The following is a 24,960-nucleotide window of genomic DNA, read 5'->3' as shown; positions in this document are numbered from 1 at the left end:
ACTTAATTCTATCCAGAGATGGTGACATTTAGTTCCCTTGCATGAGACTCAATTAATTAGACTTTCTGACAGAGAAGTCCCAGGGCAGTGAAATCCCTCTCAACCCCTGGCCAGGCTGTAGAGTTGCAAATGCAAACATCCCCGTCTCTTGAAGTAGCAATCACAGTTCCTCTGTCCAACATATTCATGTCCTAATTGCCCTTAGATTGTCCATGCATCCTTCCCATAGCATACCTCTGGTCCCAATGGTGATACAGATGTCTTGTGTTAATACTCTGAGACCCTCAATATAGCCTTAACACAGTCTTAAGTAGCACAGAGGGCTTTACAGTACTTCTCCACATCAAGACAAATTTCATCCAGCAATGAACCCCACAATAACTAATATTCATTGGTATAATACAGCTGCTGATCAGTGACTTCAATATTATTAATATCATATGTATTGTACTGCCACAATACTAACTTTATTATTCACCGATTAATGAACACATACAAAAGAGTGTTGCCAACACATTTAGTCAGATATAGCATATAGTTATAGTCTTCCACATACATACCTTACAAATACACAATTACCCTCAATGCAGGAGAGAAATTGCAGAGACAAATACTTTTTCTAAGGACCTCTCTATTTGCAGATTTAAAAGTACCACTGCACAATAAAAAAAAGGTAATATACTGGAATGCTGATTATTCAATTCATATTAAACAGTCATAGCCTATAGAAGTTCAACTTCTTGGCTGAATCTGTATACTTTTATAAATCCGTTGTGTGTTTGTGGTTTTTGAAAAAACCTAGAACTAAGATGGGTGGTAACCGACTCCAGCACAACCATGGGAGAAATCAACAATAATTGATCTTGAGTCTCTAGCTTCAGTTCTGGGATCCAGTGGGAGATCCACTGTGCTTTTGGCGGGTGGTAAAATGTACTCCCTTCTGCTTCCAGTCACCTAATCTGCCCAATATGGGGATGGGTGTGGACTCTTCTCTCAAGTGTATCCTCCCTGCCCTAGAAGCTATACGCTCTTGGGAGCACAGGGCTGGAGCAGCAACTGTGCTCGCTGATCACATTGTGACTGCAAGCTGTGTGGCTGCACAGAATGTGGGAAGAAGGAAATAATGCTCTTAGGGTCTGACCCAGCTCTATTGAAGTCAATGGGAATCTTTCCATTGACTTCAGTGAAAGTACGATTCAGACACAAGAGCCATCTCTGACCCTGGTGCCCAGGTACTGGTGGAGACATAATCCAGCTTGTAATGAGCTAGAGTGTCTAAACAGAGGAGCTGCCACCCCCATGTCAACATATTAGGGGTGAAACAAGCATAACCGCAGCAATAATCCAAAAGTGAAAAATCACAGCCTATTAGAAATATGCTCTTGGATATTTTTAATTAGGAAAAGAAAAGACTGCACCATGAAATTAAGTTTTATTTGAGTTCATTAGAGAATAATTAATTCAGCCATGTATAATTACAAAGGAATTACCCATCACTTCTTTCAAAGGAAATTACACAATCTGCATTTTAAACTTCATTTTAAAGCCTTGCATCATTCTTCTGAGAAAGCACCACATGCTGCTCTCACTTTTAGAATTTCTAAGTATATTTCTTAAAGGGATCACTGGTAAATCATTGATTCCATCCACCTCTGTGAAACTTTACATATTATCCTAATGCTCCTTCTTTTCCCCTTTTCTGTGCCTGGTATGGAAATCCTGAAGGGGAATCTTTCATTTCAGAGGCAGATCACATTTAATGAACCCAGAGAGACAGTTTCTTTAGCTTTCTGGACTCTTTCACAAGTCCCTATGGGTTCTAAGGCACTCTAGCTCATTCTGTAAAACATACTGAAAGATTTCAGTGGCTTCTGCATTCATTTATATACATCACTGCTTCCAATAATTGTAACATCTTTCTCATGCTGTGATCCTTTTCCTAGTTATCTGTCTAGTCTTCCTGTGTGTCTTCTGGTTTTGTTAGATATATGAAAACAATTAGGTGGTAAGAAAAAATTTGCTTTGTATTTTGGTGAGTTGTGACAGAAGATGATGTGTGTGCTCATCAACAACCCAAGGTATAAAGGATCATTCAGCATTAAACTCCATAAGACAGGCTGCAATGTATTTGTACACAGTGTGGAATTAATAAAGTGATTGTAATTTCAATTCAATAGCATCTATTATTTTTTTCATGGATGTGCTGGTCCCTTTAATAGTAATGGGAATTATATCTGCATAGCAGGGGGAGGGAAACCAAATATTCTGCATTGCCATAGAGTAATAACAAACACGGGGCACAGCCTTGTTCTCACTGAAGTTAACATCAGTACTTCCAAGTATTCTAACAGGAGAAGGAAAATGCCCATGAGGTATTTATGGTTTCACTTAAGATATTAGGATCATGTAACTATAGTATTTGTCAATGGACTTTCCTGTTCAGCTGCAGTTTCATAACCATATTCAAAGAGAAGTAAAGCAATAATACCCTTAATACTTTCATCCAATGGTGTAACCACTGGGTTTGTCTGCCTCAGTTTCCTACACTGTCAATTACAACATCTTTGATTCTCGATGCCTTCTTTTATGTTTCAATGTATTCTTTGCCATTGCTTTTTTATTTCATTTGATTTGCTAATTCAGTGTGTGTTTAGATTCATGCCTCAACTGTGCATAAACAGATTTTTATCATGTACCTCTCACTATCTCCTTATGAGGTATCAGAGTGCGCTGTTGGCTAAAAATAGAGCAAGGACTGGGAGCCAAGAAACTCCTGACTGTAACATTGACTGGCTCTATGGCCTTGGGCAAATCACATAGGTCTGAATTCATTCCTGTGCCATGCTTGAACCCCTCATACCATCATCATGCTCACACACACACGATACTGAGCCTGCCAAGGGTTGCTTCAGTCCCCACTGCCGGTTAGGGCATCAAGTGGTTCCCTAATTTGCTCCTGGCTACCTTGTATCAGCCAGAAAATAGCCAGGTCATGGGACACGCTGGCCACACACACTGTCATTACAAGACCATTCCCAACTTACCCTAGGATTCCCAGTTTGAAGGGGGCTCTAGGGAGGGTGAGGATTTGGCTTCACCAGTCCTGCACCTAGCAGGGAAGACCTCTTCTGCCAGGGGTATTTGGCTTCACCAGCTCTGGCCCCTGACACAGACCCTAACAGCACATTTCCATGGCAGCTATGGTACAGCCAGGTTACAGCTGTCCCCAGAACTCCTGGAGATAGAGAGCAGAAAAGATAGTACAGCCTCATATTGGTTGTATTTATTTATTTCAGCTAAACTGAGGGTTACAACCACAACCTTTACTTGCCTACTCCCATCCCCAAACTGGCCAGCTGTTGTCTCTCTTTCCTACTATGCACCTAGACTCAGACTGAGACCCAGACCTCTGGAACACATCCTATGACATCCAGAGGATAAGGTTTGCAGTGTCGCAGAGACCTCTTACCGCTCTCCATTTAATAGAAACAAGGGTCATTGTGTATAGGAATGTCTCTATACACCACTCTAGGAGGAATTTGGACAGTCCCATCCAATGTGTCCCATTTTAATTTCTTTAAAATTCTTCTATTTATTTACACTGAATTTATTTCTTCTGTGCTATATTTTTGAGCCATATTTTTACTTTCCTCTTCTAAAAGTCTTATTATAACTTGCTACCCTATATACTCAAGCAGAGAGATCATCAAACTTGAACACTAAGACCTTTTTGTGTTTTTCAAATGATTTTCTCAAGTGAATGTCAAAGCAATATCTAATAATACACACTCTTAGGATTGCAGAATAAAATATAAAATTAATCACTGTGTACCCACAGCAGTAATTTGAAGGCTGCTTACTAAATCTGTCAAACCAGACAAGCTGTAGCCTACATCTGCAAAGGCAGAAAAACACAATAAGCCAGTTAGGTCAAAGGTGACAGAATGTTTCTATTTACTTAAGCATATTTAAGTTGTCATGATTTTACAGTTCTGCATTATCCTGCTGAACACATTGCCAAAATGCTATGCTTTTAGCTGCTTTAACCACACGGACTTCTGCACACCATGACTGGTAGGTTGCCAGAGATAATATATTAATGTGTCTTCCTTTTTAGTTTCAGAATTTCCATACAGATAGAGTGTGTTTTGTTATTTCATAATATTACAAAATTAACCTACAAATGGAAAAGTACAATTTTGTGAAAGTAACAATTTGTTCAGACATAAGGTCACATTTCAGTGTTTGAACATCTGGGAGGTGAGCGTTCTGTCTAAGGCCACAGAATGTGCAAAACTGACAATGTGAATAGAAAGCTGTCTTCCAGCAATTGGCTCTCAGACACATCCTGAATTTAAAAATGTAAACATTAGTTATGCAGCCAGCCAAAATCGAAAGCCATTGGGAAGGTGACTACTTTATCAGTAGGAGGAAGACGACTAAAATATGCATTGTGAAGAGGATTTAAATATTAATTATAATATAATTATGCTGGTATAATATAACTATTTTTAAGCAGACCCACATGCCTGGACATAGTAAATTGAAACTTTAAACAGCTAGTGTAGAATTTTCAAGTTAGATAAATGTGTAGGACGAAAACCTAGACATATGACAAATTCCTGTGTAGGTCCTGAACCAAGCATTAATCCCAAAGCAATATTGTTGTATTTACAGTTATACAACATTAAGGCCCTCACATTTCACAGCCAAGTAGAAATGTGTCAGGGCATTCTTAATTTTTCCATTCTCTCTCAGTTCGAAAAAGACCATGATAAATAGCTGTACAATGATAATCCATTACAGAAAGTGTTGGTTGAAACCAGTTAATATGGTTTTGTGCAAGTTAACATGAAAATCTTTGCCAGTTCATTTGCATGGCTTTCAAGTTTTCTGGAAATAATTTTCAATGGATTTCCATAGCCTCATGCATTCCTGAAAATCTCTTGCAGATCAACTCGCAACATTGATGTTTAGCATTATACAGAATGATTTTGAAATTTCATGCATTTGAAATTTGTCATGATAGTATTACGGCTGCTGTCTTTGACGATATTGACCTGGGGAAGGATAGGAGAACACAAAATACCACACACACACACCTATATTATACGTGCAGACATACAAACACCTGTGAGGGATGGTTGAGGCACACTTAGTCTGCCTTGGATATGGAAGAATGGACTAGATGACTTCTTCAGGTCCCTTCCAGCCCTACATGTATAGGATTCTATGCATACACACAAATATGCATGGGCACACATGTGCTGTCCTGGTGAGATGAGGATGAATGTATACACTTATGTACGTGCTGGTTCCACAGGAAGCAATATCCTGTAGCCAGCATTTGGATCCTGTAGCCAGCATTTGAGTGAATACTGAAACTGATGGCATAATGATTCTCATTATTATCTATTATGACAGCACATAAGCCAGCCTGTTTCCCAATAGTGTATCCAAACGCGTTGCTGATTTTTAAGATACCGACTATGGGCTTGATTCTCATTTATACTAAAGTGTTCTGGCCTATGAAAACCAGGGAATAATGTAAAGAAAGATACAAAATGGCAGGGAATAATGTTGTCAGGGTTCCTCCCCCACTCTGAACTCTAGGGTACAGATGTGGGGACCTGCATGAAAAAACCCCTAAGCTTATCTTTACCAGCTTAGGTCAAAACTTCCCCAAGGTACAAAATATTACACCCGTTATCCTTGGAATGGCCGCTACCACCACCAAACTAATACTGGTTACTGGGGAAGAGCTGTTTGGACGCGTCTTTCCCCCCAAAATACTTCCCAAAACCTTGCACCCCACTTCCTGGACAAGGTTTGGTAAAAAGCCTCACCAATTTGCCTAGGTGACTACAGACCCAGACCCTTGGATCTTAAGAACAATGAACAATCCTCCCAACACTTGCACCCCCCCCTCTCCTGGGAAATGTTGGATAAAAAGCCTCACCAATTTGCATAGGTGACCACAGACCCAAACCCTTGGATCTGAGAACAATGAAAAAGCATTCAGTTTTTTACAAGAAGACTTTTAATAAAAAATAGCAGTAAATAGAAATAAAGAAATCCCCCCTGTAAAATCAGGATGGTAGATATCTTACAGGGTAATTAGATTCAAAAACATAGAGAACCCCTCTAGGCAAAACCTTAAGTTACAAAAAAGATATACAGACAGAAATAGTTATTCTATTCAGCACAATGCTTTTCTCAGCCATTTAAAGAAATCATAATCTAACACATACCTAGCTAGATTACTTACTAAAAGTTCTAAGCCTCCATTCCTGTTCTGTCCCTGGCCAAGACGACTACAGACAGACACAGACCCTTTGTTCCTCTCCCTCCTCCCAGCTTTTGAAAGTATCTTGTCTCCTCATTGGTCATTTTGGTCAGGTGCCAGCGAGGTTACCTTTAGCTTCTTAACCCTTTACAGGTGAGAGGAGCTTTCCCCTGGCCAGGAGGGATTTCAAAGGGGTTTACCCTTCCCTTTATATTTATGACAAATGTTAAGAAAGATACGAAATGGATTCAGCCATTCTACATATAACAGCAAATTACAAACTAGTATCACAATGGCCAAAATATAAAAACATGATATAAACCAGCCTCAAGATGCATGATATAAACCAGCTCCATATAAATCTGGGGTGGGCAGTTACCTAATAAGGTTTAGTCTGGATGTTTATCCAAACTATAAAAACTCATAGAGATCACTACCAAAGCATATTACCTGCTCCACAGCCATAGTTCTCCTTAAAGCTTGGCTGGAGATGTATTCTTGTGTGAAATGACAGCCAACCTTCTATTCCACTCCAGGGTCTTCCAGGGGTGTAGGTGTGAAGTCCATGCAATGCCACATAGGGCCACTAACATTATAATTGTCATTATAGAGTCAGAAGGGGGAATCTTGAATTCTTACGAGCCCATGGTCTGGGTGATACTTGGATTTAGTCAGCTTCTTATAACTGGCCAACACCTGGGGCACTCAGGGACGTTTTATTTGGCCGCACATGTCAGTGAATTTTACAATGCTTCCTACTGTGTCCAAAAGGAGCAGTGACGGGAAAGAAACAGTCACACAGAAGAGATTGGAGAGTTACAGCCCCTTCCTCCAGATGACATCAACTGATTGTGCTGGGGGCTGTCTAGGAGATGGAGTACTGGGAACCTGTCAGAAGGGTACATGGGAGGGCATAGGAGAGAGGGAGAAGTCTTGTAAAGAGGAGAAGGAGGGACAATTTCATTTTTTTAATTGGGGGCTATGAATATGATCCAAACATCAGGCTACCCAAATCTGACTAATGTTCAAATCTTAATATTATATTATTTGCATGTTCCTAATATAATCCGAAAATACCTCAACCAAGATTATGAGAACCTCCAAATAGTTTTGGACAGCTGGTGTGACCACTGTAGGATCAGTTGTATTGATCTTATTAGTATTTGCATTATGGAAGCACCTAGAGGTCACAGTTGACATTAGGGCTCCATAATGCTGGATGATATTCATACATATAAAAAGTCCCTGCCTAGATTTCACTATCTCTGATTAGGGTGAAGCTACTCTTTCACAGCATTGAACTGCTTTTTCCACAATTAGAGTAAATCCAGAACAAACACTTGTAGTAGTAGCTAATCAGAAACTGTCTAACTTCTAGAAATATCACCTACTGATCAGTATGACTCAAACTTATGGACAAGAGATGTGTTTTGTTTCTGAAATACATTTATATTTGTAAAAGGAAAGATGAACTATTTCCTTTGCAGGACAGAGGTTCTGGGGCCTGAACTCAGTGGGACTTTCCCTGGACTTCAGTGGACACTGGACCAGGACCAAATTCTCAGAAATTAGGAAATGCTAGAATTAAGGGTGTTTGTGCAACCTTAATTCAGCCTCTTTGTGCATATGTATTATGATACAATCTCTAGTTACATGATCACATAATATTTTTTAACAGCTTTAGTGGGGAGACTTTTCTGCCCATTCCTCCCCAGCACAGCCCCTCTTGACCCGCCTCCAACCTGTTCCTGTCCCAATCCTGTTTCTTCTCCACTCCTGACTCCTTATTCCAGTTCTATTTGCCTTACCTAGCAAGTCCTGGCCTCCACTACTCTGTATTCGAATCCCAGTCCCGGTCTCTTTGCTCAGCAAGTCTTAGTCTCACCCCTCCGGACTTGCTGTCCCAGTTTTCCCCTCCAGACCCCTCAGTCCCAGTTCCAATCTCCTTGTCCAGCCATTCCCAGTCTCCCTCTCCCAGGCCCGGTTTATTCCCCAACTCCTTGTCCCCGGTCTTCTTGCTAAGCCAGTCTCAGATGCCCCCACTCCTGATTCCTCAACCAAACTATTTTCCTTGCCTCTAGTCACTCTCCCAACCTCAAATCACTGACACCTAGTCCCAATCTCCTTCCCCAGGTTCCTCAACCACTCTCAATGCACCTACCCTGGGCTCTGTGTCCTAGCCTCTTTGCCAAGCCAGTCCCTGTCTCCACCCAAACTCCTCATCCCAGTCTACTCTCACCACCCTCAAACAGGTCCAACTCTTGTCCCCTCTGCATTTGAGTCAGGCAATTTCCTCCTCCACACTGCTTGAGCCCAGCAGGGGCAAATCACTGAGAGCACAAGAAAGACAGGCTCCCTACTATCAGATTCAGTTGCTTGGCCTTGACCCCAGCCCCAGCTAGCCCACCATAACCCACCTACAATTACAGGGAAAGTAATGCTCATCTTCAGCTCAAGCATGCTCCGTAGGGAACCTATAGGCAACTTAGCTGCTAAAATCTAAGTCTCTAATGAGCATCTCTGAACTGCAATTTTTCAAATACTTATAACTACGCCAAATTCAGGCAGATTTTCATGGGAATTGCAAAAGGCACATCTGTGACACATATCCCATATCCCTGTCAAATTTCAAGTCCTTGCTTCAAAACATGGAGGTGCTGGAGAGATTCAAAGAAAAGGCCACCAGAATTTTTTAACCTGGGAAAACAATGTATTTTTCTCTGGCTTCATTCCTGGAAGTGGCTAGACTATTTTGGCTGAAATTTTCCAGAAGGATTACACCTGAGACAGACACCCAGCATGGAAAATTTCAGCCTGAACAGCTAAAGTTTAGCAAAGTTATAAGAAATGTAAACCTGGGTCTTAGAATGGGAAACGACAGATTACTTGAATAATAGGCAGTGCTATCAACCTACCTATATTAATATGCCCTGCATGTTCAGGAGGTGAGTTTTACTATGGCATATTATTTCTTATATCTAATTATGCATTCATCGTATGACAATTTATTGGAAGTCCAATTAAAATGCTAATTTACCACTAGCCTACAAGTTTATTATTTATACCTTTCTAATAACTAATAAATCACATGTAATTGACTTTAATAAAGCAAGATACATAACAAGACCAACAATTATCTGATTATGAGATAATAAAGTCTTGAATACAGCAACAAATTGAAGTAAAGTAAAATATTTGAGAGAATTTATGGTCAGAAAAGCTTGCTTTCTATATTTACTTAGTATATAAGAAGTAGCACACTTTGTCTGCCTAAACAGATAAGTATGTCACTATCATTATGCAAACAGGTACTGATGTAAAAATTAGCTGAAAAGATAATCTACAGTCTGATGCTCCCTTAGCAAAATAATATTAGTTTAAATGCTTTGTTATTTGTGTTAGGGCAGTTTTCTCCACAAACAAAAGCCACATGTAGATAATGAATTTGTCATGGATTATAAAATTCAGCTCTTCTTTCCTGACTCAAACTGGAACCATGAAGGCAGTCAAAATATGAAACACAACAAAACTAAATCTTTTATTTTCCCTGCATATTATCAAATATTTATTGACTTATTAAATGTTTCATTATTGACTACAATTGGTTTCTGAGCATCTATGTGCTTTTCAGCTACACTATAGTTCATTGTCTCTGCTTAGCTTTTGCGTAGCTTTTTTGAGAGAAAGACAGAAGCCTACAGGATGAGAATGCTGGAAGCCAAAATCTTCTTCAATGTAGCGCATAACTGCTGCTGATTATAGAGCAACGTGTTAGCAAGAAGGCTCAACAGGGAAACCCCATGGGGTTTCCATTCTCTGCTTCTTTTCAGTGTACGTTCTGAGAAAGTATGACACAGTGGTAGAACAGGCTCACGTAATATTTTTAAGAGACAAATAATTAGCAAGACTATAACTGTCCTTTTAACTTGTGTGAGCAATCCCAACCTGACAACAAGAACAACAAAAGAAAAGAAAATATACAGTAATTTCATGGGAATGCAAGACTATTTTCATATAATTGGATAGCAATCTCACCCCTCCCCCCCCCCCCCCCACACACACACCCATAAAACCAGAGAGAGCTATAGACTATTGTTTTGTTTCACATATTATTGATATACAGGCTTAACAAACAAGTTCTGGTCTATGATGAAATTTTCATAAAGATAAACTGGAAAATCAGGAAATCTTTATTTAATAAAAATAATCACAAATAGCTCAAAGAACAACTGCCTAATGATGATCTTTAATAAATAATAATAATACATTATACTGACCAAGCTATATAAAAACATTAACAGAAGCCATTTGTTAAAAGATTGATTTCTATTGTTTAGTAAATCCTAGAAAATTTACTTCCCCCCGTCAACTCGGTGACTCTGTCCTTTCACAGCTGGTTTCATGATTCAAGTTTGATGGTTTCAATTCAACCTATAACTCAAAATCTCCCCACACAGTTTGACAATATAACCACCCTCTGCGTTGTCAAAACCAAGCTGCTAACATGAATTCTAAATTACTTCTTACCCCCCTCTGGACCAAGGCTGAACTTATTCAAAAAAATAGAGCATAGTAGAAAAGCCAGAATCATAGCTCGTGTGTAAATAAGAGAAAGCAAGAGAGAGAATTTCAATATAAAAGGGATCCTGATGGTTGCCCTTTTCTAGCAGTAGGGAGTGAAGTGGTGCAAATTAAGTGATTATATATAGGGACAGAAAATAGTGAAAGCCTGGATAAAAGGGTCGGTCTAAGGGATGCAATATTTTCAGAAGTAATGGGGAGTCTCCATTTGCTGAAATCTGGTTCCAAGAGGGATGGAAAGAATGAGGGGAAAAACAACAACACAGAAATAAAACTGTGAGGGAATAAAGTGAAAACAACAAAAATTGCAGCAGCAAATGGAAAAGCACTACAAAGGACTAAACAAAGAGCAATGTGGAAACAATGGGATGGGACAGAGAGATAGCTAAAAATGCCATTCAGAAGAAAGTTACAAGAATCTTTGGCAATTTTAATCCTGCATAGAAAATGAAGCTGAGAACTAAACTGCCAGATGCCAGTTTATTGATTACAAGATGTCATCTGGTTACATACACAAAGACCCTCCAAATACCTAAAAGCTAGAAAGAAACAAGCTATGTACACTTGTGATAATGCTTCCCATAAGGGTTATATGGAGAGTTTTACATTTGCTTAAGGACCTTTACTTTTAAAGAGAAAAAACAAGACAGAACAGACTAGATATCACAATGAATGCACTTCTTAAGCCAACTGTAGAGAAGCAGGGGAGTGTAGACACAATAAAAAGAATGAAAGAGTAGCTTGAAGAGAAGTAGTTATTCCAAGAGCCACATACAAGGAAAAATGAGAAACTACAGCTGGATGATATCAAGGAAAATATGTTACTGAAATGTGGGCAACAAGTTATTTAGAGAGATAACATAGATTGCAAATAGCTTTTCTGGTTGCAGACAAAAGCTGAATGAATGGATACAGAGCATGAGAGGAAGTCACACTATCCAAAAGTGGGCTTGAGACTTTATTTAGTCTAGTAAGTAATGGACAGTATAGATCTCATCACATCCATAGAAACTGCATTTCTTTTCTAGAAATACTCCCAAATCTTATTTATTTTGTCTGGTACCTTATTACCAAGCTCATTTCTTCTGACAGCCCATGGCTACAGTTCCCTTCTGGCCAGAGTCTTTTCCAGAATTGTCATTTAATATTAATATTAATAACCCAGGAGGAGATAGACATCATGAAACCAGCCTTGTCACTCAGCCCCAGACTCCAAAGTGGAGTGGGCATGCATCCTCAAATGCAGATATTCACTTGGAATCTCACAGTAAACCCAGCTAACATTTTATTTGTCTTCCCATGATAAGGGAATTCTTATCATTAGCATTTATTAACATACATTTAAATGGTGTGACCTCATCTGGAATACTGTGTGCAACTTTAGTCTCCCATGTTTAAGATGAATACAAACTGGAATAGGTGCAGAGAAGGGTTCCTTGGATGATCAGAGCAATGGAGAACCTACCTTATGAGAGGAGACTTAAAAAGCTTGGCTTGTTTAGCCAAACAAAACAAAGGCTGAGGGGAGATAGGACTGTTCTCTATAAATACATCAGAGGGATAAACACCAAGGAGGGAGAAGAATTATTTAAGTTAAGGACCAATGCTGACATAAGAACAAATGGATAAAAACTGGCCACCAACAAATGTAGGCTTGAAATTAGATGAAGGTTTCTAATAATCAGAGGAGTGAAGTTATGGGAAAGCCTTCCAAGGAGAGCAGCGGGGCAAAAAAAGGCTGAACTTGATAAGTCTATGGAGGGGATGGTATCATGAGATTGCCATCTGCAACTATTAGCAAATATCTCCAATGACCACAGATTGGGCACTAGATGAGGAAGACTCTGAGTTACTACAGAGAAATTCATTCCCAGGTGTCAGGTGGGTGGGTCTTGCCCACATGTTCATGGTCTAACTGATCATCATATTTGGGGTCAGGAAGGAATTTTTTCCCAGGGCAGATTGGCAAAAACCTGGGGTGGGGGTTGCCTTCTTCTGCAGTGTGGGACCTGTGTCACTTGCTGATTTGAACTAGCGTAAATGGTGGATTATCTGTAACTTGAAGTCTTTAAACAAGATATGAGGACTTCAGTAACTCAGCTAGAGGTTATGGGCCTATTATAGGAGTTGGTGGATGAGGTTCTGTGGCCTGGAATGTGCTGGAGGTCAGTATAGATTATCATGATAGTCTCTACCAGCCTTAAAGTCCATGAGTATCAATGCACCTCACAAAAATTAGTTAATTTAGCCCCACAACACCTATATAAGGCAAAGAATGATCTTTACTCCCATTTTGCAGATTGGAAAACTAAGACACAGAGCAGTATTAGGCCAAGCACTGGTCTGGAATATTTTTGCTGAAAAATGTGGATTCACTGAAACTGAAATTGTATGAGAACCACAGTTGGTTTTGATGAATCTCCCAATTCAAAAAATGTTTCAGAAAAAATGTTTTGAAACAATCAAAACATCCTGCTCTGACATTTTGAAACAGGAAGTTTCTAGTTTTTTTAGTATAAACTATTTTTTGTCTTGGAATTTTAGTAAATTTAGAGTAAGGGAGGTTATAAGGCGGGGGGAGGGGACTGTCAAAATTGAAATGAAAGTTTTTGATTGACCAAAACAAAATTTCGGGGGAGGGGAAGATCTTCAGTTTTCAAAAATATTCAAGTTTTTAACTTTTCTTCCTGAATTGGGATGGAGGGTTTGTTTTTTTTTTAATCTCAACATTTTTTGCAAGACATGAAAACCATTTCCTGCCAAACTTTAATTAGATCTGATTCTCAGAGGAGCTAACCATCTCTATCTCCCTTTGACTTCAATTGCTGCTGTAACTGCTAAGCACCTCTGAAAATCAGATGCTAAATGGCATACCCAAAGTCACATAGGAAGTCTGTAACTGGGTTGGAAACAGACTAGATGATATAATGGTCCCTTCTGGCCTTAAAAATCCATCAGAATCCAAATCTCCTCATTCCTATTCAAATGCCTTAACAGCAAGACCATTCCTGCTGCCTAAACTAAGCTATCTCCCAGCAATGCCACTGCTTCTAACAAAAATGAAGCAATTTATTTCCCTTTATTTACTGCACTGTGAGTAAAATATAGTTTAGGTATTTCACTTGTTAGAATCAGGCTCTTTTTTAAAAAAAATATGCTATGACTCACTCTTCACGTTAATATGCCTTTTTGTTGTGTCTTGAAATTCATTCTAATCACAAAAATACTTCAACATATGTTTCCTAGGCTTATATTTTGGCATATACATATCAAGCTACATTTTGCTTTAGGTAGAGGATCCTTATTGTTCATGTAATTACTATCAAGAAATAATGCAAATGGACTTCATGTATTTATTGTGTCTACTGGAGACAGTTATTGGGCTCTCTTTTTAAGTTTATAATGACAGCAATGAGAATTGACATTCCACTCATGGAAGTACAACAAACACCCATTTTATTGAATGCCTTAAAGACTTTAAATTAACAAGCTAAGCGGCTCTTGTTCGCATTCAAGCATGTATTTATATCTAGCATGTATTTATATCTCTAAAATCCAGTCTCAGATTGGATTTCAGCATAATATAAATTAAGTTCTCTCAGATTAGTACATCTCACCCATGAAAAATAAGTATTGTGCTTGAGTGACAAGTAGTAACATACCTATAACCTAGTAGCTGTATGTACAGTATGAATAAGTAATCACAGTGGGATGAGTTGAGGCTAGAGTTAAATCCACATTTATAAGACCCCGCTAAGAGTGTTTAACTTGGGTAGGATTTAGAAAGCCCTTCCTAATTATTTAAACTTTTATTTGTAGTGAGTAACAAAAGTTATTGAATATCAGAGAATAAATCTTTTCATATGCTCCTCTTAACTAAGCTTCCCTTGTCATTTCCCACTGGTAGAATTCCCTCTAATGACCAATAATTTAAAAATAAAAGAAAATTAATCCAGCTACAATATATAAAACTATCATAGTTGAATACAAGGCTTTTTTCTACCCATTTGTGAAAATAATCTCAATTACTTGAGACCATATTAGGAAGCCTCAGGGAAGGCTGGGAGATCAGGAACTCCAGGAATCCACACCTGGAATTGACATTCAGATCTGACCCCAGATCGCTGTCCTCAACATATTAGCACAGGTAAGTGAGACACAAGGAACTGATAAGGACAGCCCAGAATTCCTGAGTCTCAGACCTTCTTCCAGTCCAAACTAACATGTTCTCTCCATCCCACAACCCCCTTTTCTTTCTCAAGCAGCCCTTTTTTGCTGATGAATGAAAGGTGCTGCATGCAAGAACATAAGTTTGGCCATACTGGGTCAGACCAAAGGTCCATATTGCCCAGTATCCTATCTTCTGACAGTGGCCAATGCCAGGTGCTTCAGAGGGAATTAACAGAACATGTAATCATCAAGTGATCCATCCCCTGTCACCCATTCCCAGCTTTTGGCAAACGGAGGCTAGGGACACCATCCATCACCATCCTGGCTAATAGCTATTGATGGACTTATCTTCCATGAACTTATCTAGTTCTTTTTTGAACCCTGTTATAGTCTTGGCCTTCACAACATCTTCTGACAAAGAGTTCCACAGGTTGACTGTGCATTGTGTGAAGAAATACTTCCTTTTGTTTGTTTTAAACCTGCTGCCTATTAATTTCATTTGGTGACCCCTAGTTCTTGTGTTACAAGAAGGATTAAATAGCACTTCCTTATTTATGTTCTACACACCAGTCATGATTGTATAGACATCTATCACATCCCCCCTTAGCAGAGTGTTTACTGCTGCTCTGCCAAGTACCAATCTAAAATATTTAATAAGCCCTCAGGAGCCAGGTTGGTCAAGAGAAAGTGCAGTGCTTGAATTTATTACACTAGCACTTGACTCAGGCTGAGCCTGCCCAGGCCTTTGGAAACATCCAGTCTATACTAGGAATCTCCAGAAGTGTTAGCAAATCACTCCCATGCTAATCCTGCATCTTCTCATTACCATAGTCCCACCACAGCAAAACAATCCTTACAGCAGTGGTGGGCAACCTGCGGCCCATGGGCTGCACATGGCCCGTCAGGGTATTCCGCTGGCGGGCCGCGAGACAGTTTGTTTACATTGACTGTCCTCAGGGACGGCTGCCCGCAGCTCCCAGTGGCCATAGTTGGCCCGCGCTGCTTCCCGCAGCTCCCATTGGCCAGGAAAAGTGAAGTGCAGCTACTGGAAGCTGCAGGTGGCCATGCATGCTGACGGTCAATGTAAACAAACTGTCTCGCAGCCCACCAGAGGACTACCCTGACGGGCCGTGTGTGGCCCACAGGCTGCTGACCACTGCCTTACAGCCTCCTTCCTACTGGAAAAAAACAAGGAGATGAGTTGGGGAACCTAGAAGAGGAGAAAGACCAAAGGACAGAAGTGGCCTAAACATTTTTGGAGTCCAGCAAAATTTTTTTTGCTAAAGATGTCCTCTTTTTCTTTTGCACCAACAGTAATATGACTGGTTTATCCTAATACAATTTTAAATGGTCACATTGCCTAATGGAGGCCAGTAAAATACAAAAGCTCTAAAGAAAAGGGCTTATGAGTTCCTGCAGAAAATCAAGATCGACAGTACAATTCACCGTTTTCTCTGAAGTCATCTCACTGTCCTTCTGTGAGTGTTAAACTGAAAACAAACTAAAATAACCCCTGAGCTTAAAACAGCATTAATGTGCTCTGCCATCATTTCAGACGTATGAAATATACTTAGATGCTACATTTCATTGGTGAGCAGAGAATTCCTTGTATGTGTATATACTGAATGAAAACCATACACTGTTACCCTCATACGAATTCCAATGGCCATTTGGCTGGGAATGTGTAAATTGAAAGACTTGTGCTTGAATATACAATAGCCCATTGAAATTTAGCTATTTTATTTCATTAAGAGTGAATGGGGGAGAAATCAGTATATATTTATTCACATGGAAGAAAAAATATTTTTCATAGAAAATAAAGTAAAAGCCTCTGGAACTCAGGCATGTTTCATTTTTCTTTTTGGCATTTCCTTGTACAGTAAAAATGAAAGGGAATTTTTATTTATTATAGACCCCAGCAAGGTCTATAATGCCTGAGCCTGAATTAAGCTGGCATTATTTCTTGAAAGGCCAAGAAAGTGCAACCACGCTTTGACTCTGTTCAACCAAGCAGTGTCTGTGCTTTGAACTGTTAGAAGCCTTTCTAAGGGCAAAAGCTTAGACAAGCTTATAAAGATGAAGCCACATCATCTGTGGTTGCTTAGATTTAATTCAATACAGCTCTATGCATTGAAAGGTTCTTGTACATTTAATAAAACCCAAACAATGTTTTAAACAAAAGAAACATATATATAACTCAGTTTACATCACAGTAAAACTAGGAACATGGCTATTTTATGAAGACAAGAAATCCTGAACAATTTGTCTAAGTTATTAGATTTTCTAATAGGAAAGAAGCTTCCCATTTCTAATTTAAAACTAAACTGAACAGAGCAACACAAAATATTTCATACATTCTCACTCCACTGTTGTATTTATTTGCCCTAGATCATCTAGATTAGTTGAGTTGCACTTGACACAACACTGGATGGAATGAAGGCAGAAGTAGCTTTAACTGCCCTTTACAATCCCCTTTACTTGGGGCCAGGCAGGGATATGGCACTTGGGCTGCTCGAAATTACATCCTGCTGCCCATGGCTAAGGCTACAATTTTGGCCTGGATATTTTAGTACATTTTATTGCAGAGATGTGAGCAAAATAATAAATAAGTCATGCAAAAGGGGCAGAGGGTTGGAGAGCAAGCCTGCACTACACTCACCCCACAGCAGGGACTCCTGTCCTGCTATGGCTCAGGATGATGCAACCTAGTGTACGGTGTCACAGCACAAGTTTTGCCTGTCTGCCCCTCCATCTATGGAGGTATGAACATGCCAAACGTGAATGGTGCCATGACCACACGTGCCAGGCCTCAAATGTTTGGAGCTGGAGCCAGGCCCAGCCCTGTGGGACAGGAACATCCACTGTGGGTTGAGTGTGAAGTGGGCTCATCGCAAACTTTATTCAAAGTCACAGTTACCATGAACACCATGACCTCCAAGCCATGGCTCAAAGGGTCATTTCAGAAGTTAAGTGTCACTGAGTGCAGATCCCCTGGTTATACATCTTTCACACTAAGCACAGTGCCAGGAGGAAGGTGGGTGTAGGGCTGTGACAGTTGCTCTCTGAAAACTGAGGAGGCCCAAACACAGGGGAAGTCCTCAGGTAAATTAATCCACTGGCTTGATGGCTCCTTTGCACCACCAGAGTGGTGCAAAGTGGCTGGAGTGGTGGCCCAGACCTGGTTCATTTCATTTTTATTATTTAGTTTCAAGATTAACAGTTCAGTGAATGACTTGAACAGTCTCTTTAGGATAAAAATCTTGAGCTTCATATTTACTGACAGCTTACCTTTTTTTCCTCCTTGAACACACAAGTGAATGATGCAAGTGAATGATGTAAATTCCAAACACAATGGGGCCCAGCCATGTTCCCATCACAGTCAATGCAAAACTGCCATCAACTTCAGTGGTAGCAGGGCAAGGTTTTGTGACAGCTTTTGTTAAAATGCAGTGAGATTAAAAATGCAGAACCACAAACAACACTTGGGTAATTCCATGTTGGTTAAACTTTTTCTATGTGGCCACCAGGAGCGCACAGTTAATTTACTATTTCAAACTGATTTTGAAAGTAGATTAGCTGTTAATGTAAAATTGCTATGCAAATCATTTCAGCAGAAAGTAGTTATGGGAAGCCGTTATGAGAAGAGGTCATATATGCAAAACTGGGTTTTGCCCAATTGGTTTCTAATTACAAAATCAGAGACTCTAGAGTTGATGCTTAATATGCCTTTCCCTCCACCATGAAATACGAACATACTGCATGCGCTCACACACACTCATATACACACAAAATGTCTCTCATGATTTTAGCAGACAACTACACAAGGCTCTATTTATCTAAGAATGAAGCCTATAATGCCTAGTTGAAGATGTGAAAGAGCCAATTGTTCCTTACATTAAAGCTAGAAAGATAATGTTTGTTTAAAAAAATGGGCAGGTTCTACTGGCAGTGAATATATTAGATATTCTATAATTCTACATTTTCCTTTGTGAAAAAGATACTGGTTCACAATTGGGTATGATTAGTTATTTAATTCTCAACACAAAGTGTAGACTTCTAGGACATCTAGGTCTCTTCTCATTTAATCATTGCAATAAATTAGACAGTTCTTTGGATGAAAGATAGCAGGACAGTACAGGCCTACTTATTAAGTGCTCTTAATGTAAGGATTTTTTGAGATACATTATGTATCTACAGTGTAGAGTACAGTGGCATGAAAGTGAACATGGCTTGTCTGTAAAGCAGAAACAACTTCAGAAAATCTTTAGTTAACTTATTTTGTTCACGAACATTTTATTCGCAAGTGTAACAGCCTGTGAAATTAATGCTCTCTACTAATTAAGTTGATCCTTGAACAGTAAATCTATAAATATTGTGGACCATTTTCTGGACTGACTTAAATCCAGTGTCTTTGCATGCAATTGTTTGAATAATAAAGTACTACTTAACATGAGCAAGTGCTGCAGACCCTAAGGCCTTGTCTACACCACAGGGAAAATTTGATCTAAGCTATGCAATTTGAGTTATGTGGATAGCATAACTCAAATCTACTTACCGCGGGATCCACACTACATGATGTTGACAGGAGATGCTCTCCCATTGATTCCCCCTATGCTTCTCGATCCGGTGGAGTACAGGAGTCAACAGGAGAGCAATCTGTGGTCAATTTAGCAGCTCTTCACTAGACCCGCTGAATCAACCGCCGATGCATCAATCGCCGCTCGTCAATCCCCCGGTAAGTGTAGACAAGCCCTAAATTTCTTGTTATTCCTGACCCTGATATTCACAAAAGTATAGTTCTGATGCTTGATAGCTGTAAATATTATTCCATAATGGCTGCTAAAATTTGGTCTTATTCATCATTTCTTCTCTAGCATTAAAGGAAAGGAACAAACAAACAGTAAGAATAATAATTTTCTTAAGACATAAATAATTTCTACTTACTACAGACTTCAGGCTTGATTCTCTACTACATTATACTAGTTCTAAGTCTGTGGGATTCCATTATCAGTGATGCTCAACCAGTGTAAAAGTGGTGAAACTTAGTGGAGAATCAGGCCTTCTCTCTCTTTCTATGCTCCTGTCTCCTTACTACTTATCCAATGTCATATGAAGTATTCTGCAAATGGATATTCAGTGCCATGAACACAGTAGTGCATATATGAGTAACAGGTTTTTAATCGTGTACTGCTAGCATACCAGCTTGCAAGCCAGCAGTCAAATTTTGTGGTAGCATCGCCCACAGATGTTTCACAGAAAGTGAGACACAGGGAGTTGTCAACCCACTGTGAATCAATTTATTTGTTCTCACCATCTCTTGAGTCCATTTCACCCTTCAAAGTGCAAACTAGAAATACAGATGTATGCTCTGAAAAGCTCTCCAGATTCAGCTGTTAAAAGGTGAGATGAGAGACTTTTGGCTCCAGTCCAGCATAGTACCATCATAATATATCATGTGTCTTTTCCTAGGGAACTATAACCCAAACTTAGAGGTAAATGAACTTTATGAACTAATATTTTTGGTATCAGTCTGTAACTACAGCTCTGTAACCTTAAGACTCTATCCCCCCAACCCCACCCTGGCAGGATGAATTCCATATAATTGTACTGAGTTCCTCAGGGCAGATGGAATTGTAAGGCTCCAGGACTGTGCTAAGGTCTTTAATTAAATACTGAAGTTATGACAGATCCCATCATGGCTCAACAATAGAAGTTCAAGGAGAAGCAGGAACTTGACTAAGTAAAAGTGTGTCCTCTGAAGTTTTGGAATTGATTTAGAACACTATTTAAAGAAAGGTTCTTCTGTCTCTAACACCTCAAAAGCTGTAACAAAGATATGTTATGACTGCTGTTTAGACTGTAAACTCTTCCAGAAGTGACTATCTTTTTGTTGTGAATTTGTCCAGTGCCTAGCACAGTGGGGTCTTGATTCTGGGTTCATAGAATCACAGAACTGTACGACTAGAAGGGACCTTGAGTGGTCTTCTAGTCCAGTCCCCTGCACTCAAGGCAGGACTAAGTATTATTTAGGCCATCGCTGACAGGTGTTGGTCTTATCTGCTCTTAAAAATCTCCCATGACAAAGATTCCACAACCTCCTTAGGTAATTTCATCCAGTGCTTAACTACCCTGACAGTTAGGAAGTTTTTCCTAACGTCCAACCTAAACTGCTACTTGCTGAAGTTTAAGCCCATTACTTCTTGTCCTATCGTCGGAGTTAAGGAGAACAATATTTCTCCTTCCTCCTTGTAACAACCTTTTATCTACTTGAAAACTGTTATGTTCCCCCTCAGTCTCCTCTTCTCATACTAACCAAACCTAATTTTTCCAACCTTCCCTCATAGGTCATGTTTTCTAGCCCTCTAATAATTTTTGTTGCTCTTCTCTGGACTTTCTCCATTTTGACCGCATCTTTCCTAAATATGAAATCCAGAACTGGACACAATACTCCAGCTGAGACCTAATCAGCACGAAGTACAGTGGAAGAACTACTTCTTTTGTCATGCTTACAACACTGTTGTTAATACATCCCAAAATGATGTTTGCTTTTTTTTCCCCAACAGTGTTACACTGTTGACTCATATTTAGCTTCCGATCCACTGTCACACCCAGATCCCTTTCCACAGTACTCTTTCCCATGCATCATTTCCCATTTTGTATGTGTGCAACTGATCGTTTCTTCCTAAGTGGAGTACTTTGCATTTGTCCTTATTGAATTTCATCCTATTTTCTTCAGACCATTTCTCCAGTCTTTGTGTATCATTTTTAATTTTAATCCTATCCTCCCAAGTGCTTGCAACCCCTCCCAGTTTTGCATTATAAGTGTACTCTCTATGACATTATCTAAATCATTGATGAAGATATTGAACAGAACTGGACCAGAACTAATCCCTGATGGACCCCACTTGATATGCCCTTCCAGTTTGACTGTGAACTACTCTCTGAGAATGGTTTTCTAATCAGTTATGCACCCACCTTGTAGTAGCTCCATCTAGGTTGTATTTCCCTAGTTTGTTTATGAGAAAGTCATCTAAGATGTATCAAAAACCTTACTGTATCAAAAGTCAAGATATACCACATCAGCTGTTTCCCCCACAGCATAGGGGCTACCTCAAAACAAATAATAGTAGTAGTAGTAGTGGTTGAACCTGTTCTATCAACTTTTCAGTCCCCTAAAATGTAGGAAGATCTTCTTTAACATTTGTAGAGTGATGAAAATTGTGACAATATTGTTCAACTAATGAAGAGGTAGGCTTTACTTGGCTAAACCTACCACATTTTATGCTGATTCCAAGAGGTTTATCATAGTCACACCCTGTCCAAATGGGGTTCAGAAGTATTTTTTTTATTAGTTATGGTGTTTATTCAGGTTTGCTCTTGGATATTTTGTTTCAAAAGTTGTGTAACAGATGCCAATAGGAGGCAGGAAGAAGTAGAAAAGTCTCACCAGTTATGTGTAAGCCACTCCTTTTTTCTATTCAGCTAGGACTGGATAGGGCAAAAAATATTTTATTCTAACCTGGAGATATAAATAAAATAATGCTATCAATATGCAAAGTTCTTCCTTTATTGAACATTCTAGACCTGAACACTATCAAGATCCAGATCCTGGACTATAAATACAGCTAGAAGCAAGGGCACCAGAACCTTTGTAGAAGTGTGGGGGGGAGGGCAAGACTAAAGTGGATTCCTGCACCCCTTCTCCCCTAACCCCAGCACAATGTTCCTGTGACCCCTTCACCGCTAACCCTGCACTCTCTTGTTGCTCTAGTCCCCTGCCCCCTCCCCTCAGGCACTTAGTGCAGCTGCCTATAGCTCGCCAGCTATGCAGAATGTGATTCTTTTGCCCTTCCCACCAGCCACTGTCTGGCACCTGCAGCACCATCGTCAGCTTCCCTGTTGTGAAGCACAGCCCCTGCCAGCGCTGCTCCACACCTTCCTGAGGCTTGCAGTTTGGTGGGGCAACACCACCTTTTGCCCCCAAACTATGCCCATGTTAAGACGAGGTGGCCACGGCCCACCCACTTTTTAAAAGGTCTCCCCCCGCACTCTCCCGAGTTCCAGCAGCAGTGCTTAGAAGATGCATTACTACCAGTTTTATTGGCAATGTTTTCTCTTTAGTTTCAAATTCACTTTGCATTTTTAATCAGTAGATTGTAAGGATCCATGGATGCATGCATACAAGTACCACAGCCCCTCATCAACTCAGCCTGGACTTCCATCTACCTCATCTGGGATACACAGGACAAAGATTGAAGCACACGAGGTAGATATGTGTACATAAAAGCCAACACCTTATAAGATTCAGAATCCAATGCACAGTAAATGTCAGCCTCAAGTCACCACTGAACTCCTGACTTGACCATTTCAAACATCCAGAAGATGTTGACTGAAGTGATGTCATACAATGAAAAGATAAATGGGCTCTGGTGGAGTGAGGACACCTGTATGAAATGATAGTTTGTTTTCTAAAGAGAAATACTTTTTCTAGCCTCAAAGTATGGACAGATTTTCAAAAATAATTTATGGAAATTCTTGGGATAGCCACCAATCTTTCCAGCACAGTTTACATTCAAGCCTTTTCTAAAGCAATGACATCAATATTCAGAGTATTGGAAGAGTAAACTATAATCCAGACTGATACGGCAATCCACGTGGCAGATTGACTTGCTGTTAGTGAGATCCTTCTCAAAGCTTTTAACACCCTTTGCTGATTGTTTGCTCAAGACATATGGTTTGGATGAGCTGGGCAGCGCACAGTACAGTTGGCAGACTGGATATCAAAATCTGGCATTAAGCCTTAGAATTATTTGGGTCTATGTATTGTAATACATATGGAGGAAAATTCTGCTGTCATTTATACAAAGGTAAATCTTCAAAATACACACATGCACACTCATTTGAGTTATTTCTGATTTACACATGTGTAGCCAACATCAGTAGTTGTGCAAAAGTATATATTCTTATAAGGGTCTGTAATGGCAACGGTACCTTGCCTCTGGCGAGTGCCCACTTTCTCTATTCAATAGTGCCCGCAATCACAGACTTTTCACAGGGTGCCACCCACTTCTTGTGAGGTGGCTCTGTTTTGGTTGGTTGGGTGTGAACCAGCTTTTGGTTTTAGTTCTTTCAACAGGGTGGCACGTGCCCCTTGCAAGTGCGACCTGCCCCCTGCTACTCTCAATGGGTCTTCAGAGACTCAGCCCTCTGGGGTATACAGTCCCGAGTTCTTATCCCAGCCCTGGTATGGGGCCAAAGCTCTTATGTTTCTTCCCAGAGGCACTGCCTTCTTCAACCACTTAGCTGGGACCCATCTTGGTATCCTCAGCTGGTGTTCTTTTCAGTAGCCCTCCTTGGGCTCAGTCTGCAGTCAGACAAGCAGGGCCTATCTCAGTACCCTCGCCTGGTCTAGCCAGGTTCTTTGCTCAGTCTGCTGGGCTCAGTCAGCCTGCCCACATTGATCTTTTGATGGTCCTGGTGCTCATCCAGGCAACCAGGCATCAGGTCTTCCATAGCCTTCCCTGGGCTCAGTTCTGCCTGGTGAGCTCTTGGCAGTGAATTGTCTGTGGTCCTGCGGCTCATCTCGCCAACCAGGCACTGGGTCCTCCCTCATTGAGCTCCACACAGCAACTGAAGTCTCTGTTCTGCTGCCTGCCTTTTATCTGGCCCTTCTGGCCCCTTACTGGTTGCTCCAGCAGCCCCTCTGATTGGCTGCTCCTCTGTAGCTGCTCTAGGCTGCCCGGAGGGCCTCTCGCTGCTCTATTCTGGTGCAAGATGACACAGGACCGCCAGGCTTCCAGCAGGGGCGCACCTACCTAGCCACAAGGTCCAGAAATGAGCAGTGATAATAATTCTTTCCAGTTACAAAATATTTTTCATTCAGTGACCTCAATGAGCTTTGCAAAGATGGGTAAATTTCATTA

General features: G+C 40.2%; 1 protein-coding gene across 1 annotated transcript in view; it reads right to left on the bottom strand.

Annotated features, from left to right (window-relative positions):
- CDH8 (cadherin 8) overlaps nt 1-24,960 on the bottom strand; it is a 194,931-nt gene that overhangs the window by 133,567 nt on the left and 36,404 nt on the right. The gene's annotated exons all lie outside the window — the stretch shown is intronic.

This window comes from Caretta caretta, chromosome 12 (assembly GCF_965140235.1).
Source record: "Caretta caretta isolate rCarCar2 chromosome 12, rCarCar1.hap1, whole genome shotgun sequence".
Lineage (NCBI taxonomy): Eukaryota > Metazoa > Chordata > Testudines > Cheloniidae > Caretta > Caretta caretta.
This window is presented reverse-complemented; position numbering and strand designations above follow the sequence as displayed.